General features: G+C 47.1%; 1 long non-coding RNA gene across 1 annotated transcript; it reads right to left on the bottom strand.

The window, feature by feature from the left end:
* Positions 1-3,352: 3,352 nt before the first annotated feature.
* Positions 3,353-16,000, bottom strand: LOC129060688 (uncharacterized). Its single transcript, XR_008527605.1, has 2 exons — positions 8,670-16,000; positions 3,353-8,592 (listed from the first exon to the last, which is right to left on the bottom strand). It is a non-coding gene; the product is annotated as an uncharacterized LOC129060688 (long non-coding RNA).
* Positions 16,001-16,558: the final 558 nt, after the last annotated feature.

Genomic DNA, 16,558 nt, shown 5'->3' on the forward strand with positions numbered 1-16,558 from the left:
AGTTCGAGACCAGCCTGAGCAACATGCAGAACTCCCTCTCTACTAAAAATACAAAAAAATTAGGTGGGCGTGGTGGTGCATGCCTGTAATCCTAGCTACTCAGGAGGCTGAGACAGGAGAATCACTTGAACCTGGGAGGCAGAGGTTGTGGTGAGCCGAGATCGCACCACTGCACTCCAGCCTGGGCAACAAGAGTGAGACTTGGTCTCAAAAAAAAAAATTCAGCCTTTTATTTTATGATTTGTGGGTTTGACATTGTTTTAAAGGCCTTTCCACTGTATGATTTTTTAATCTCCCATATTTTACTACTGCTTTTATGGTTTCCATTTTGGCATTTTAGTATCAATGAATCTGCATCTTATTTTAGCTGAGGATGTGAAGAAGAGATTCTATTTTCTTTCTGGATGGGTAGCCAGAAGTCTCAATGCCATTAATTGAATAGTGTGATTCCAAGTGTCTAGCCCATTTTATAAACTAATACCCTGCTTAGAAATAAAATTCCTGTATATATTTAGGTCTATTCTGGAACTTTGGATTTATTCCATTGAGTTGTCTATCCATTTACAGGCTAGTACCACATTTTAAAAATCAACATGGCTGGGTGTTTTCTTTCTCTAAAAATAAAAAAAAAAATAAAATAATTCAGCTGGACATGATGGTGTACTCCTTTAGTCCCAGCTACACAGGAGGCTGAGGCAGGAGGATCGCTTGAGCCCAAGATGTTGAGGCTGCAGTGAGCAGTGTTCCCACCACAGCTCTCCAGCCTGGGTGACAAAGCAAGACCCTGTCTCTATTAAATAAAAATAATAAAATAAAGGCCAGGCACAGTGGCTCACACTTATAATCCCAGCACTTTGGGTGGCTGAGGTGGAAGGACTGCTTGAGGCCAGGAGTTCGTGACCAGTCTGGGCAACAAAGTGAGATCCTGACTCTACAAAAAAATTTAAAAACTTAGCCAGGCATGGTGACATGCGCCTGTGGCCCAGATACACAGGAGGCTGAGGCAGGAGGATCGCTTGAGCCCAGGAGGTCGAGGCTGTAGTGAGCTGTGTTTGCACCACTGCACTCCAACCTAGACAACAGAGTGAGACCCTGGCTCAAACATAAAATAAAATATAAAATAAAATAAAGTAGTAAAATAACATAAAATCCATGTAACTTTAACAGTTGTTCAAATACCTGGTAGAGTTAGTCTCTTATCATTGCTCTTCTGGTTCGAAAGTTCCTGGTTATTTGTTTTTCCATATAAACTTTAGAATAAGTTTGTTAAATTAAAAAGGTTCCTACTGATTTGGGTGGGAGTGGGGAGTTTTGGCCCTGCTTAAAGGACGAAGTCCAGTCCCATCTGCTGAGGTTGTACGTGTCTTGAAGGGTCCCTCCCCCAACTCTTGCTGCTGCCCAGCTCATGTCCAGCTCAGTCACAGAAGGTGCGGGGCAGCCAGGACCTCCAATCCATGCATCTGAGATGGATGCTGTACCCTCCAAGCAGCCTCAGACCCCTACATGTGTGGTGGCTGGAGTCAGCACAGCTATAGGGGTGGCCATAGCCACAGCTAGGTGAAGCCTCAGCCGCTGCAGTCCTGACCAGGAAAGCTGGAGGCCCTGCCTGGTGCACAGGGCTGTGGGCCCCCTGGGGGAAGGCAGTGAGACCTGAGGGCAGACCACACGCATGCCACGGCCTCAGGCACCTGAGTTCCTTCCGTATCTCCAGGGCCCACTGAGTCCATCCCCAGGCGCCATGCCAGATGCACTCCTCTTTCCAAATGGTGGAGCTTCCCAGGGTGACACACCAAAACCAGATGGCACGCTTTCTTTCTTTTTATGCTTAGATTTTTTTTTTCTGGTGTTAAAATAACACATGATCCAAACGAAAACATGATATATATAAGAAAATTTAAATTACCATAAATGTCTGACCCAGAAATAAATGAGTAAAAGTTTTGTGTATTCTTTCCAGTTTATTTTTCTTTTCTTTCTTTTTTTTTTTTTTTTTTTTTTGTTTGGGACAGAGTTTCGTTCTTGTTGCCCAGGCTGGAGTGCAATGGCGCTATCTCGGCTCACTGCAACCTCCACCTCCTGGGTTCAAGCATTCTCCTGCCTCAGCCTCCCGAGTAGCTGGGATTACAGGCGCACACCACCACGTCCTGCTAATTTTTTGTATTTTTAGTAGAAACGGGGTTTCATCATGTTAGCAGGCTCGTCTCGAACTCCTGACCTCAGGTGATCTGCTTGCCTTGGCCTCCCAAAGCGCTGGGATTACAGGCATGAGCCACTGCGCCCGGTTCTCTTCCTGGATTTCTTTATATCTGGATGTTAAATGTCCAGATTGATCTATTTCTCAAATCTTCCATCCCCCATTCCCATTGTTGTATTAACTTGTTTCCCTCTTTATTAACAAAATCGAGTAGCTTTTCATATTTAATTAACTGGCCATTTATCTTCTGATTTTTTTTATTAAATTGAAATTTTATGTAAAACAACTGACTATAAAGAGTATATTATTACATTTAAAAGGATGCCAGACTGGGTGTGGTGGCTCACACCTGTAGTTCCAACACTTTGGGAGGTCAAGGTGGATGAATAGCTTGAGCTCAGGAGTTCAAGATGGGCAAAACCCCATCCTACAAAAAATACAAAAATTAGCCAGACGTAATGGTGCACACCTGTGGTCCCAGCTACATGGGAGGCTGAGGCAGGAGGATCACTTGAGCCCAGGAGGTCAGGGCTGCAGTGAGCCATGTTTACACCACTGCACCCCAGCCTGAGTGACAGAGTGAGACCCTGTCTCAAAAAAAAAAAAAAAAGGTCAACTTTGACCCAGATTTATATGTTGGTACCTTGCATTATATAGACTCCCCAGCATTTTGTACAAAGCTCAGCAAATAATAGTAGTTGCTGAATATCTTTGTTGAATAAATCTTCAACTCACAGGTTGCTTCTAAATCTTCATCTAGTACTTCCTCCAGGGTTAAACAGTAAATGACTTTCTTTAGCTCTTTATTCTAGAAAAATTTTAAATACTATTTGTTGAATATTTACTACTTGTCCCTGCTCCAAACTGTTTAGATGTGGTGATTTAATCCTTACAACAATACTAGAAGATAGGTCCTCTTGTTATCTGCATTTTACAGATAAGAAAACTTATCTGAATACTTAAGTGGCTGAGCTGAACTTTAGCGCCTATACTTCAACTATTGTGCTAGGTCCCTCTTTAGCTGGTTCAGTTCACGCACCAATTCTGATCCATTTATAGTTCTTTAGCACACATTGTTGAGAAGAATTCTGGGGCAGCATCTAGGCTCCATAAGAAAAAAAAAAAAAAAAAAAAATCTGCCTTGATTGATTAATGATGTCTGCCATATGTGCAGGAATGGGGAGGTGGGAGTTACTTTTTTTTTTTTTTTTTTAAACTCTGCTGAATCATTCCTTGGAGAAAAATTATCTCTGGGGTTATATACAGCTCTAGTGCCTTCAAAATTGGGGCATGTTGACATCTGAAGTGTTTAAAGCCTGCTTTGTTTCCTAGCTGTAGTAGAATTCTTTAACTGCCTGTTTATAATTTATCTGAGAGAAACACTGGTAATTAGGCATCTGAGCATTCCTCCGATTCCCTCGTTTCTTCCTTTTCCTGTGGTAAAAACAGAAAGTCAGAAAAATAATCACATTGCATCATGATACCAGTGGGCCGTATAAAAAGCCCCGTGATGTTATTTTTCCGATCATTGCTTTCCTCGCAGCCAGCATTTAGACCATGCCAAATACCCCTCCCATCAGATCATTAGAAATGGCCATACAGTCGGTCTCTTTACTAACCTTTCTACATCCCAAACAGTTTTACAACTTGGCTTCAGCTGCAGGGCAGCCCAGCTTTTAAAGGAATTAGATCCTTTTTCCAGAATCTCCATTAAAGAGAACTTAACACAGCTTTAGGAGAAAGAGATATAAAGTGATTTTCTCCAATCTCTACCCACTTTTCCAAGTGCACTTTTATCTTACATTCAGAACCAATCTATTCATTTAGAATTGTTCTATGAGGTGTTCAGTATTCACTTTCCCATCCTTTAAACATTTTTTTCTCAGCTAAAGTAATATACATATATTGAGAATTCCTGGGATGGCTCTTATCTCCTCTAACTACAAGGCAGGAAACCAGATGGAGAAGAAAAATCACTGGGAAATCTCACATTGTCCTGATCACCTCTGGCCGAGAAAGAGAAAAGTTATTTGGGAGGTCAGCGTCATAAGCCAACAGGGTTTTGAAGGAGTCATGTCAAGATGAAGCCCCATGACACCAGGATAGGGTGGGGATTCTGTCCCTACCCCAGGCTCCTATATCAGTTTCTTTTCTTTTCTTTTTTTTGGGGGGACAGAGTCTCACTCTGTCACCCAGGCTGGAATGCAGTGGCGTGATCTCAGTTCACTGCAATCTCTGCCTCCGGGGTTCAAGCGATTCTCGTGCCTCAGCCTCCCAAGTAACTGGAATTACAAGCGTGCACCACTATGCCCGGGTAATTTTTGTATTTCTATCAGAGGCAGGGTTTCGTCACATTGGTCAGGCTGGTCTCGAACTCCTGACCTCAAGTGATCCACCTGCCTCAGCCTCCCAAAGTGCTGGGATTATGCGCATGAGCCACCATGCCTGGCCTGTATCAGTTTCTTAAGGGAGCACCTCTGGTCCTTGGTGAGGCCTCCCTCCTGGCCTCATGGTCATCAGCAGACATCCAGATGAGGTCCAACGTTGTAGTGAGCATCTTGCAGATGGTGAGCTGCTCAGACCATGCCCATTTTGGTGTATTTGGGACTCTTAGCTATTCCCAAAGCACCCCTTATCAGGCCAGATAAAGGTAATCTCTGGCTGCCTTCTGCATAGGAAGGCAGGAGCCCCCAGTACTGCAGTTCATGCAGGCTCCTAGAGAACTTTCTGAGGGACACCTAGCAACTCGCCTCTGGACAGCTACCCTGTCCAGAACCTTCCCTATGAGGGTACACAGTCTGCTGCCCCTGGGAAGGAACAGCATCTCATCTTTTTTTGGATGCCGCACTGGCTAGGATGTTTTCTGGCCCATGATCACTAGAAATGTTTGCCTGTAAGAGACCAAGCTCCAGGAACCCCCTGCTGTTTGCTGTATCCCACTATCTACAACATTCAAGCTTGACCCCAGAAAGTCCTCTTTTGACAGAAAACCAAATACCGCATGTTCTCATTTGTAAGTGGGAGCGAAATGCTTACTCATGAACACAAAGAAGGGAACAACAGGCCGGGTGCAGTGGCTCACACCTGTAATTCCAGCATTTTGGGAGGCCGAGGCAGGTGGATCACCTGAGGTCAAGACGTCAAGACCAGCCTGGTCAAATGGCGAAACTCTGTCTGTACTAAAAATACAAAAATAAGCTAAGTTTGGTGTTGCACGCCTGTAGTCCCAGCTACTTGGGAAGCCAAGGCACAAGAATCACTTTAACCTGGGAGGCGGAGGTTGCAGTGAGCCGAGATCACACCACTGCACTCCAGCCTGGGCGACAGAGCAAGACTCTGTCTCAAAAAAAAAAGAGAGAACAACAGACACTGGGGTCTACTTGAGGATGCAGGTGGAAGGAGAGAGGATCAGAAAAGCTAACTATTGGGTACCAGGTTTAGTACCTGGGTGATGAAATAATCTGTACAAACAATGCCCATGACATGAGTTCACCTGTGTAACAAACCTTCACATGTACCCCTGAACCTAAAATAAAAGTTAAAAAAAAAAAAAAAAGTCCTCTCCTGCACATGCCCCACACACCTGCAGATGGTGACATCCCCTGCTATGATCTTGGTACACAAGGCAAACCCATAGCCAAATGTGTCCAACCTGAATTTCTTTCCAAAGCCCAGTCACCAGATGTTCCCTTTTTTGCCATTGCTTACTTTTATTTTTGTTATTGTGAAGTCGTATATGTATATAAAACATGTAAACAGGTTTAAAAAAACAAATTCAACCCTTATGTACTCATAACCCGGCTATAAAATATAACATTAGTAAAAACCTTAGGCATCTGTATTAGATTGCTAGGGTTGCCAATATCAAGGTACAGTATCACAAACTGAGGGGCTTAAAACAACAGAAATGTATTCTCTCACAGTTTGGGGGCTAACTGAAATCATGGTATCGGCAGGGCTGTGCTCTCTTTGTTTTTTGGGTTGTTTTGTTTGTTTGTTTGTTTGTTTTTTGAGACAGAGTCTGGCTCTGTCGCCCAGGCTGGAGTGCAATGGCACGATCACGGCTCACTGCAACCTCTGCCTCCCAGTTCAAGCAATTCTCCTGCCTCAGCCTCCCAAGTAGCTGGGGACTACAGGCATACGCCACCACACCCCTGGCTAATTTTTGTATTTTCTGGTGGAGACAGGGCTTCACCGTGTTGCCCAGGCTAGTCTCAAACTCCTGACTTCAGGTGATCCACCTGCCTCGGCCTCCCAGACTACTGGGATTACAGATGTGAGCCGCTGTGCCTGGCCAGGGCCATGTTCTCTTCAAAGGCTCTCAGGGAGGAGAGTCCTTCCTTAACTTTTCCTAACTTCTGATGACAGCCAACAATCGTTGTTGTTCCTAGGCTTGTAACTAGATCACTCTAATCTCCGCCTCCATTGTCAGAGGGCCTTCTACCCTCTGTATCTATATCCAAATCTCCCTGTCCTTTCTCTTATAAAGACAACAGCTACACTGGATTTAGGGCCCACCTTAATCTAATCAGCATGATTTCATCTTGATTCGATTACATCTGCAAAGACTCAATTTCCAAATAAAGTCACACTCACAAGTACTGTAGTGATAACTGTTTGGATCTGTGTCCTCCCCACTACATCTCATGTCCAGTTGAAGTGTCCATTGTTGGAGGTGGGACCCCGTGGGAGGTGATTGGATCACGGAGGCAGATTTCTCATGAATGGTTTAGCACCATCCTCTTGGTGCTGTCCTCATAATAGTGAGTGAGTTCTCGCAAGATCTGGTGATTTAAAAGTGTGTGGCACCCCCACCCCCACTCTCTGGCTCCTGCCGTCCCATGTGATGCCCCTGCTCCCCGTTCACCTTCCACCATGACTGGAAGATCCCTGAGGCCTCCCCAGAAGCAGATGCTGCTATGCTTCCTGTACAGCCTGCAGAACTGTGAGCCAATTAAATCTCTTTTCTTTATAAATGATCCACTCTCAGGCCAGGTGCAGTGGCTCATGCCTGTAATCCCAGCACTCTGGGAGGCCGAGGTGGGTGGATCATTTGAGGTCAGGGGTTCAAGACCAGCCTGGCCAACACGGCAAAACCCTGTCTCAATAAAAATACAAAAATTAGCCGGGCATGGTGGCCTGTGCCTGTAATCCCAGCTCCTTGGGAGGCTGAGGCAGGAGAATCGCTTGAACCTGGGAGACAGAGGTTGCAGTGAGCTGAGATAGTGCCACTGCACTCCAGCCTGGGCAACAGAGCAAGACTCTGTCTCAAATAAATAAATAAACAAATAAATAGTCCAGTCTCAGATATTTCTTCATAGCAACTCAAGAACAGCCTAATACACGGGGCTTAGGACTTGACTATATCTTTGTGGGGGCATAATTCAACCTGCTGCAGATTCCCATGTGTGTTCTTCCTAAATGACATCTCCCTCTCTTCCCAAAGATGTAACCACTTGGGTTACTTTTGTGTTAATCACTTTCTTACTTTTAAAATAGGTTGGTTGTTTGTTTTGTTTTTTAATCACCTGACTATATATACCTAACCAAACATTGCTGAGTTTTGAAAAGCTAGGTATGAAGCACAAGGCCAGGTGAATAAGATCAGGGCTTCACTGCCACTTCGAGATGAAGGCTTCCAGGATGAGATATTCCAATGGGGTCTCAGGACATAAAATGGCTGAGCTTCCCTGACAGTGTTCAGAGCCCCTTCTGAGAAAGACAGTGGATATACCAAGGGCTATCCAGGGAAACCCAGTGCTCACTTGGATTAGGGCACCTATGTAGACAAGACATTAGGCCCCCCGAAGGGCGAGGGTTGGGTAAGTGCACTGCATTTGTTCACGTGGTTTGGGTCAGCAGCATCCAAGATGGCCTCTAGGGCTCCCCGCTTCTCAACTTCCCCCCATCTTCAGAGGTCTCTTATGCTGCCTGTTCCTGTACCTCTTGAGGATTCAGCAGGGTAAATGACATTGGTTCTTTGCTCCTCACACTGGCCAGTTATGACTCAGTTTCTCAGGTCTGCCCTTTCATCCTCCTTCTGGGTTTGCATATTATCTTTTAAATCCCTTTGCTGTAGTTTTAGTGGGATTTCATTAAGAATAAGTTAGATGGGCCAGGCACGGTGGCTCATGTCTGTAATCCCAGCACTATCGGAGGCCGAGGTGGGGGGATCACTTGAGGTCAGGAGTTCAAGAACAGCCTGACCAACATGGTGAAACCCACTCTCTACTAAAACTACAGCAATTAGCCAGATGCAGTGGCGCACACCTGTAGTCCCAGTTACTCAGGAGGCTGAGGCTGGAGAATGGCTTGAACCCGGGAGGCGGGGGTTGTAGTCAGCTGAGATCGTGCCACTGCCCTCCAGCCTGGGCAGCAGAGCAAGACTCCATCTCCCCCTAAAAAAGAAAAGAATAAGTTAGATGCATGTGTTCAACCCACCATCTTCACCTGCAACCATTTCTCTTGGTCTTACTTTCCATGGAGCTGTGTTGTTAAGATTCCTTTATTCACTCATTTGCCAAATAATTCCTGAGCTCCTGATGTCTGAGATGCTGGAACATCAAGAGGAACAAGGCTCTCAGCCTGGGAATAGCTTACACTCTAGTAGGGAAGACAGACAAGGAAATAGGTCATCACAATGTAGGCAAGGCTCTCCCGATGTCTGTTGAGAAGGCTGAGCCCTGGAGGATGCGAAGGAGTGAGGTGGGAATGGGGAGTCAATGGGACAGGGGTTCTGGGTCAATATCTCAAGCCCAGAAAGACAAGTTAATTATTGAAGGAAACAACATTAAGCATTGTTATCAAATTCAGATTGCCACTTTGATTCCGAAGGCCCAGGAAGGATAAAGCCTTAAGGCAACTGGGGGGCCATCAGCTCTCAGAGGGTGATGGAAGCCTTGGCTGGGGGAGCACATCCAGGAAAAGTGTGGGAGTGAAGGACATGCTGGCCAAGGACTAGGAGAGACAACAGCAGCACCTGTGGGCTGAGCACAGTCTCCCCAAGGAGACTGAGGAGCAGAGCTGGCAAGGGAGGGGGATGGTGTATACAATGATGGCCACCATGAAGCTTTCAAAAAGTCCAGGCTTTCGAAAGGAACACGGAAACCAATACTGTATGATTCCACCTAGAGTCGTCACATTCATGGAAACACACAGTAGAATGGTGCTTGCCAGGAACTGGGGGAGGGGAGGGGAGGCATTGTTTAATGGGTACAGAGTTCCAGCTTTGCAAGATGGAAGAGCTCTGGAGATTGGTTGGCCAACAATGGGAATGAACTTTACACTACTGAACTGTACACCTGAAAATGGTTAAGATGGTCAATTTTACGTTGCGCATTTTCTACCACAATAAAAAATTTAAACAAATGTTTTTAAAAAGTAACACAAAAACCAGAGCCTACATTCCTTGATTCTTTACTCTTTTATGATTAAGACAACTCCGTGAACTAGCGCCCCCATATAAGGGTCAAAGCTGGTGTCCCTCATCACCACTGGAGCATGAGGCTTTGCCTGCCCCCTTCTTAGCCATGGGCACCTCTGAGTACCACATGCCTGTAGACAGCCCTCTGCGTGCACACCGAGCTTGCCGTGCAGATGTGCTTCAAGCCAGATCTCTTAGCATCCTCCCACAACTGCACGACTGCCGCTTTCCCATCATGCCTCTTAGAAAGAAATTCTGGCACCTGACCTATGAGTTAACCAGTACTCTAGTGTGTGCAGCCACTGCTGAAGCTTACCAATTGCTAAGGGCGTCTGCTGTGATTCCAACAGTGCCAATACCCACTTTGGGTCCCGTGGTGCAGCCTCTATAAATTCAGATGGACTCTTGCTGCCTTTTTTCACAAGGTGGACTTTCCACTCTGCTCCTGGGCTCTCTGGGTTGGCCCAGGTGGGGCATGGGGGTGATCTGGCTGGTGGGGCCAACCAAGAGGGTAAAGCCACCTGAGAGGCCCAGGTGGACATGGGGCCTTGAGGTGGGGTCTGGCTGCAGGGCCTGGCTCTGGGTCAGCACAAGAAAGTCCGATGTTTTCCCCAAGAGTCATCGCATCATTAGAGCCGACACAGCACCTTCCGCCAGCCGGGTGCCCTTTGGAGCTCTTCACGTGCATGAACTCAATGAATTCTCCCAGAAAACCTATGAGATCAGAACTAATAAGTCGCATTTTATGGATGGAGAAACAGAAGCAAAACCAGGAGCTCTCTCTTGGCCCCATCTGTGTTGAGAATGAAGGTCATTCTCAGCAATCACACCATCAGCATTCCAGAAAGCGTCAGCCTCACTAGGAAGGGACATACAGGGATTGGGAAGGGTCCCAGAGGAACCCTGTGGAGAGATTTGCATCACATCAATGCTGAACTCCGTCTCCTTAGAAAGGAAAGGAAGAGGCTCCAGGCTGACAAAGGTGGGAGGTAAGAAGGAACTGGCCACACTGCCTGTAGTCGGGGTGCTCCCCCTGGGCTTCTGATACATCATCAGGGTTTGGATGAGACCAGGCATTTCTTGTTCAATATCTCAAGCCCAGAAAGATGAGTGATCAGTTAATTCTTGAAGGAAACAATATTAAGCATTGTTATCAAATTCAGGCTGCCACTTTGATTCCACAGGTCACAACAAGGACAGCAAAAAAATTTTGGATGATATCTAAGTCTCCAAAAAAAGAAAAGTTCTGTAGGCTGATGAAGATCTGAGTTGACCAGCTATGGAAACAAGATGGCAGATGATTCTTCAGACCTCTTTGTAATATTTTAAAGATGCAATAACAGCCCTCTATTAAAGATAAAAGAAGCAGAGGGAGGTGAAATTACTTGCTCAACGTAACACAGCCAGTGTGTGGCAGAGCTCCATCCAAATCCACAAAGTCAGGCTCTGAAATTGGCACCCTTGCCACTGTGCAACCACCACCCCAGCTGTCGGCCTTTGGGTGGAAAATCACAGAGGTGGTTGGGGAGCTGAGGGAGCCCAGAGCCCGGCTGGGGTCCATCATGGTTTGTGATCATTCAGCTGCATGAGGTGGGGCTCAGCAACCAGTGAGGTGGACTGTGGGCCTCGAGTTCAGCCCCAGAGAAGGGGCCTGGTCCAAGCCAGGCAGGGGTCGGGGACCAACTGCAGTCCCAGCAAAGGGCACCTGGGCTTCCTTGGCTCGGAGCCATTGCTCAGTCTATGTGCTGGGGCCCTGATGGGCTGACCTGAGAGGCAGGAGTGCTGGATCCCCAGGGCTATGATGCAGGCATTGGTTCTGAGTTAGATGGCAGCAAGCACAGCAATGAGGGTGACCTGGATGGCATCTGCCTTCTGGGTCAAGGACAGTGACTTCATGGCAAAGACTCGTGATTGATGAAGATCAAGGAGTAAAGGGCACATGTGCAGGCAAGAGCACCAGTGGTCTCAGGACAGGGAAGGAAAGGGCACGCCACATGCACAGGCATTGACAGAGGTCCCAGCACAGGCATGGTGCTGCTCCTCACTGGGTCAGCCACGCTCCTGCCTCGGGGCCTTTGTACTTGCTCTGCCTCGGCCTAGAGCCCTCTTCCCCAGATACCCCCATGACTCATCTCCTCACTCCCCTCAGGCCTGTGCTCAAAGTTCACCTTATCAGAGAGGACTTCCCTTCAGAGACCTTCCCCACCACTTACCATCCCCTTCCCATAGAGACTGTGTTTCCCAGGGGTACTGTAGCAATCTCTTCTGTCCCACATGTTCTTTCTCCAGCCCCTTGACTATGGGAACCTTGTGACTGCTTGGACCAACAGAATATGGCGCTAGACACAGTGCTAGTTCCAAACACAGTGTTCTTAGAACACTCTCCTCTTGAAGACCTCCTTCCAGATCCCAGCTGGCATGTTGAAAAGCCCAGGCCACATGGAGAGGCCACAAGTAGGTATCCAGGTTGACAGCCCAGCTTGGCTCCCAGCTGACAGTCAACCTCTGCAGTCAACGGGGTGAGACACTCGGATGTCCAGCCAGCAGATTCCTCAGATGACTCAAGGCCTGGCCAGCATCTGATGGCAACCACATGCAAAACCCCACAAGATCCACCCTGCTGAGCCCAGTCAACCAAAGAGCCATAAGAGATGAAACTGACTTGTTGTTTTAGGCCACTAAGTTTTGGGGTGGTATGTTTCACAACAACAGTTAACTGGAACATTTACTCACTTAATTAATTTTTCGTAGCACTTATCACCACCTGACATTAGATCATAAGCTATTTGTTTCTTGTCTCTTTCTCTCTCTTGGTTTTGCTTACTGATAGACTCTGCACTGAGAGCAGTGCCTAGCACATAGAAAGCCCTCAATACATATTCTCTGAATGGATGAATAAATCCAAAGACATTTGTTGAAAAATCTTAATGCAGTAGTCAATGTGATTTCATTGGTTCCTGATAAGCCTAATGCTGGTTTGTTTCTGAGCATAGGCTGGGTGTCAGATTTGGTCGGATTTATTCATCAGCAACCATTTATTGAGTTTCTACTATGTGGTAGGCCCTGGAGATAAATCAGTGAACAAAAGCAAAAATCCCTGCTCTCATTCTAGTGGCAAGGAGACAGGCAATAAACAAAAGACATAAGTAAAATTACTTGGTATATTGGAAGGCGAAAGATTGCAAAGAAAAGAAATCTGATGGCTGGGTACGGTGGCTCACACCTGTAATCCTAGCACTTTGGGAGGCAAGGCAGGCGGATCACCTGAAGACAAGAGTTTGAGACCAGCCTGGCCAACATGGTGAAACTCCATCTCTAATAAAAACACAGGCCAGGTGCAGTGGGTCATGCCTGTAATCCGAACACTTTGGGAGGCTGAGGCAGGCAGATCACCTGAGGTCGGGAGTTCGAGGCCAGCCTGACCAACATGAAGAAACCCTGTCTCTATTAGAAATACAAAAAATTAGCCAGATGTGGTGGCACATGCCTATAATCCCAGCTACCTGGGAGGCTGCGGCAGGAGACTTGCTTGAACCTGGGAGGCAGAGGTTGCAGTGAGCCAAGATCGTGCCATTGCACTCCAGCCTGGGCAACAAGAGCGAAACTGTGTCTCAAAAAAATAAAAAATACAAATACAAAAAATTAGCTGGGTGTGGTGGTACATGCCTGTAATCCCAGCTACTCAGGAGGCTGAGGCAGGAAAATCACTTGAACCCAGGAGGCAGAGGTTGTAGGGAAGCAGGAGAATCACTTAAACCCAGGAGGTGGAGGTTGCAGTGAGCGGTGATCGCACCACTGCACCCCAGACTGGGTAACAGAGCGAGATTCTGTCTCAGAAAAAAAAAGAAAGCCAGTGGAGCTGGCTAGAAGGAGCGAGGGAGGCAGAGAGGGGATGAAGTGAGAAAGGGAACCTGGGGCAGATCAGGAAGGGCCTTGAAAGACTCAAAAGGAATTTTCAGGCTTTGGAATAAGAACTTGCCAAAATCCACCAGACCCTCTGTGCCTGGAGGAGCTTCTCTTGTTCCTTCTCTACTGCCTCTGGTCCCAGGCGGTGCATGGTAGGCACTTGGGGAACCCTAGGTGAGTGAAGGAGCATCCCAAGGTCTTGGGGACAGGTCAGTTCCCTCCTCCTCCACCCTTCCTGAGACTCCTTCTTTCTGTATCCGCAGCCACCTGGCCAGCCTCTCCTCTGCTTGCTCCAAGTCTGCAAGCCACTTTGTTAAACTGACACCTCATTCTCTCCCTGGCTGCCACATAGTCTCCAACTTAATTCTGTCGTCACGCACTGCTCAGCCCAATATTGGTTATAACCTGAAACTCAGCCGACTCCAAGACCCCTGGCCCATTCCCATGTGTGCAGTGTGGAACAAAGAACCCTCGTGTGGTCTAACTCTTGTTCTTGGAACCTGGGATCCCGTGCTGCCATAGTTCATAGAGAGGCCTCACACTGCAGGCCTTCTCTGATCCCCGCAATAACCTACTTCCATAATAATAGAAACTGTTTATGATACACTGATATCATAAAAGAAGCAGGATGTAAAACTGCCTATTCAATGTGTTTCCCATTTCCTTAAAAATTACTTGGGCCTAGAGACAAGACGGAGGAAATACACCAAAACGTTAACAGTTTTCTCGCTGATAGTGGTGGTATTTTTATTGATGTACTTTAAGCTTTCCTTTTTTTTTTTTTTAAACTGTGGCAATAAAAAGTCATTTTCAGAACACACTTATGAACTATTATGCCTAGCTTGAATGCAGTGAAATAGCAGACATCCCTTGAGGTGATAATCCAGGTGGGTTCAACACTGGACACTTGAAAATTCAGGTTTTATTCACGTTGCAAAAGGACTTCTCTGCATCGCTTTCTAAAATTTCATTCATGGGCACTGATTTAGGATCCCAGTTACTGCATAAGTCAAGACCACTTGGAACAAAATTCTTTTGCTAGATGCTCTGCATCCTGTCCCTACCCCGACCCAACAGGACTTCAGTTACAGCATTTTAGGATGGACAGCCAGGCTTATCACCCATTCCAAAGAAGTTCGTGTGTTTGTGTGTGTGTGTGTATGTGTGTTCATGTGTGTATGTGTTCATGTGTGTGTGTGTTCATGAGTGTATTGTGTATCTATACATAGTACACACACACATGCTACTGGTTCTGTTTTTCTGGAGCACCCTGAACTAATGCACTCATTCCTACGGGAACATTCCCTGTAGAGGGGGTGTTCACGCAGAGATTGGCCATTTCTCAGGGACATCCCAGAAAGAGCCTTCTAAGGGCTGAAAGGCAGTGCAGTGTGGTGACCAACAGCAGGCTGGGACCAGACTGCCTGGGTTGGAATCCCGACTTTGCCACTTACCTTTTTTTTTGAGACAGAGTCTCACTCTGTTGCCCAGGCAGGAGTGCAGTGGCACAATCTCAGCTCACTGCAACCTCCGCCTCCTGGGTTCAAGCAATTCTCCTGCCTCAGCCTCCCGAGAAGCTGGGATTACAGGTGCTCACCACCATGCCTGGCTAATTTTTGTATTTTTAGTAGAAGTGGGTTTCACCACATTGGCCAGGTTTCACCACTCTGACCTCAGGTGATCCACCTGCCTCAGCCTCCCAAAGTGCTAGAATTACAGGCATGAGCCATCGTGCCTGGCTTGCCCTTACTTTCCTTTTTTTTCTTTTTTTTTTTTAGACAGGGTCTCACTCTGTCACCCAGGCTGGAATGCAGCGGTGCAATCTCGGCTCACTGCAACTTCCGCCTCCTAGGTTCAAGCAATCCTTGTGCCTCAGCCTGCTGAGTAGCTGGGACCACAGGCACCCGCAACCATGCCCAGCTAATTTTTGTATTTTTTGTAGAGACGGGGTTTCACCGTGTTGGCCAGGCTGGTCTCAAACTCCTGACCTCAAGTGATCCACCCACCTCAGCCTCCTAAAGTGCTGGGATTACAGGCATGAGCCACCGATCCCACCCCCAACTGTGTGACCTTGGGCAAACTGCTTAACCACTTGTGGTGGGCAGTATCATGGCCTCCCCAAAGATTCCCACGTTTGAATGCCTGGAACCTGGAAATACATGACCTTCCCTAATAAATGGATGAAGGTTGCAGATGGAGTTATGCTGGATCCACAACTTCACTAGCAAGAGCCTAACGGGGAAGTGAGAATACCGCTAACAACTATATGCTATAAACACCAGAGAGGAATGGCCAAGGGGGAGAAGACCCTAAGGTGTGGCAGGGCAGGGCAGGTGGTGAAGAAGAACATGGTTCCTAATCCCACCCTTACTTCTAGAAGCTCCATCTAAGTGGAGGAAAATGAACAAAACCCTTAGCGGTCCCATGAGGAGCTCCCAGTCCTGAGGCAGATGGGAGTGAAGCTGCAGCTCAGCCCATGGGTGCCTTCCAAAAGAAACCCCCCCCCACCCCACCCCACAGGCCCCAAGCCTTGCCCTATCCCGGAACCAGGTGCTGAACAGCGGGAGCAGCTACAGCTGTTGCCCTGCAAATGAGGGCTGCTGGCCTGATTAGGTACAGCCAACTCAGCCATCCACACTTCACAAGGTCTCAAAAGGGACAGCAGAAGCCCCACAGCTGGAGTTGCTGATGCCCAGTGCCTGAAACAGGGCCTGCTCAAGAACCATCCACCAACGCCAGAAGTAGTGGGCAAGCATGGTGGAAAACCGGCTATGGGCAGGGTTTCAGAGAATCTCCCCATAAGATACCTACTGATTCCAAAGGGGGAAAATAATGACTTTGCAGTGGAGAAACCTGGAAGATATCATCTAATCCAAGGGACCAAAGTCAGCCAAGTCCAGGGAGAAGACACCTCTGATGGGACGCACTGAGAAGGGAACCGCATCACTTCTCTGATATTCTTGCCCAAAACATATAACCTGAGTTTATCCTAAGGACACATTTAAAAAAACCCAAGTAGACATTATACAAACTAG

Source organism: Pongo abelii, chromosome 6 (genome assembly GCF_028885655.2).
Source record: "Pongo abelii isolate AG06213 chromosome 6, NHGRI_mPonAbe1-v2.0_pri, whole genome shotgun sequence".
In the NCBI taxonomy this organism is placed as follows: domain Eukaryota; kingdom Metazoa; phylum Chordata; class Mammalia; order Primates; family Hominidae; genus Pongo; species Pongo abelii.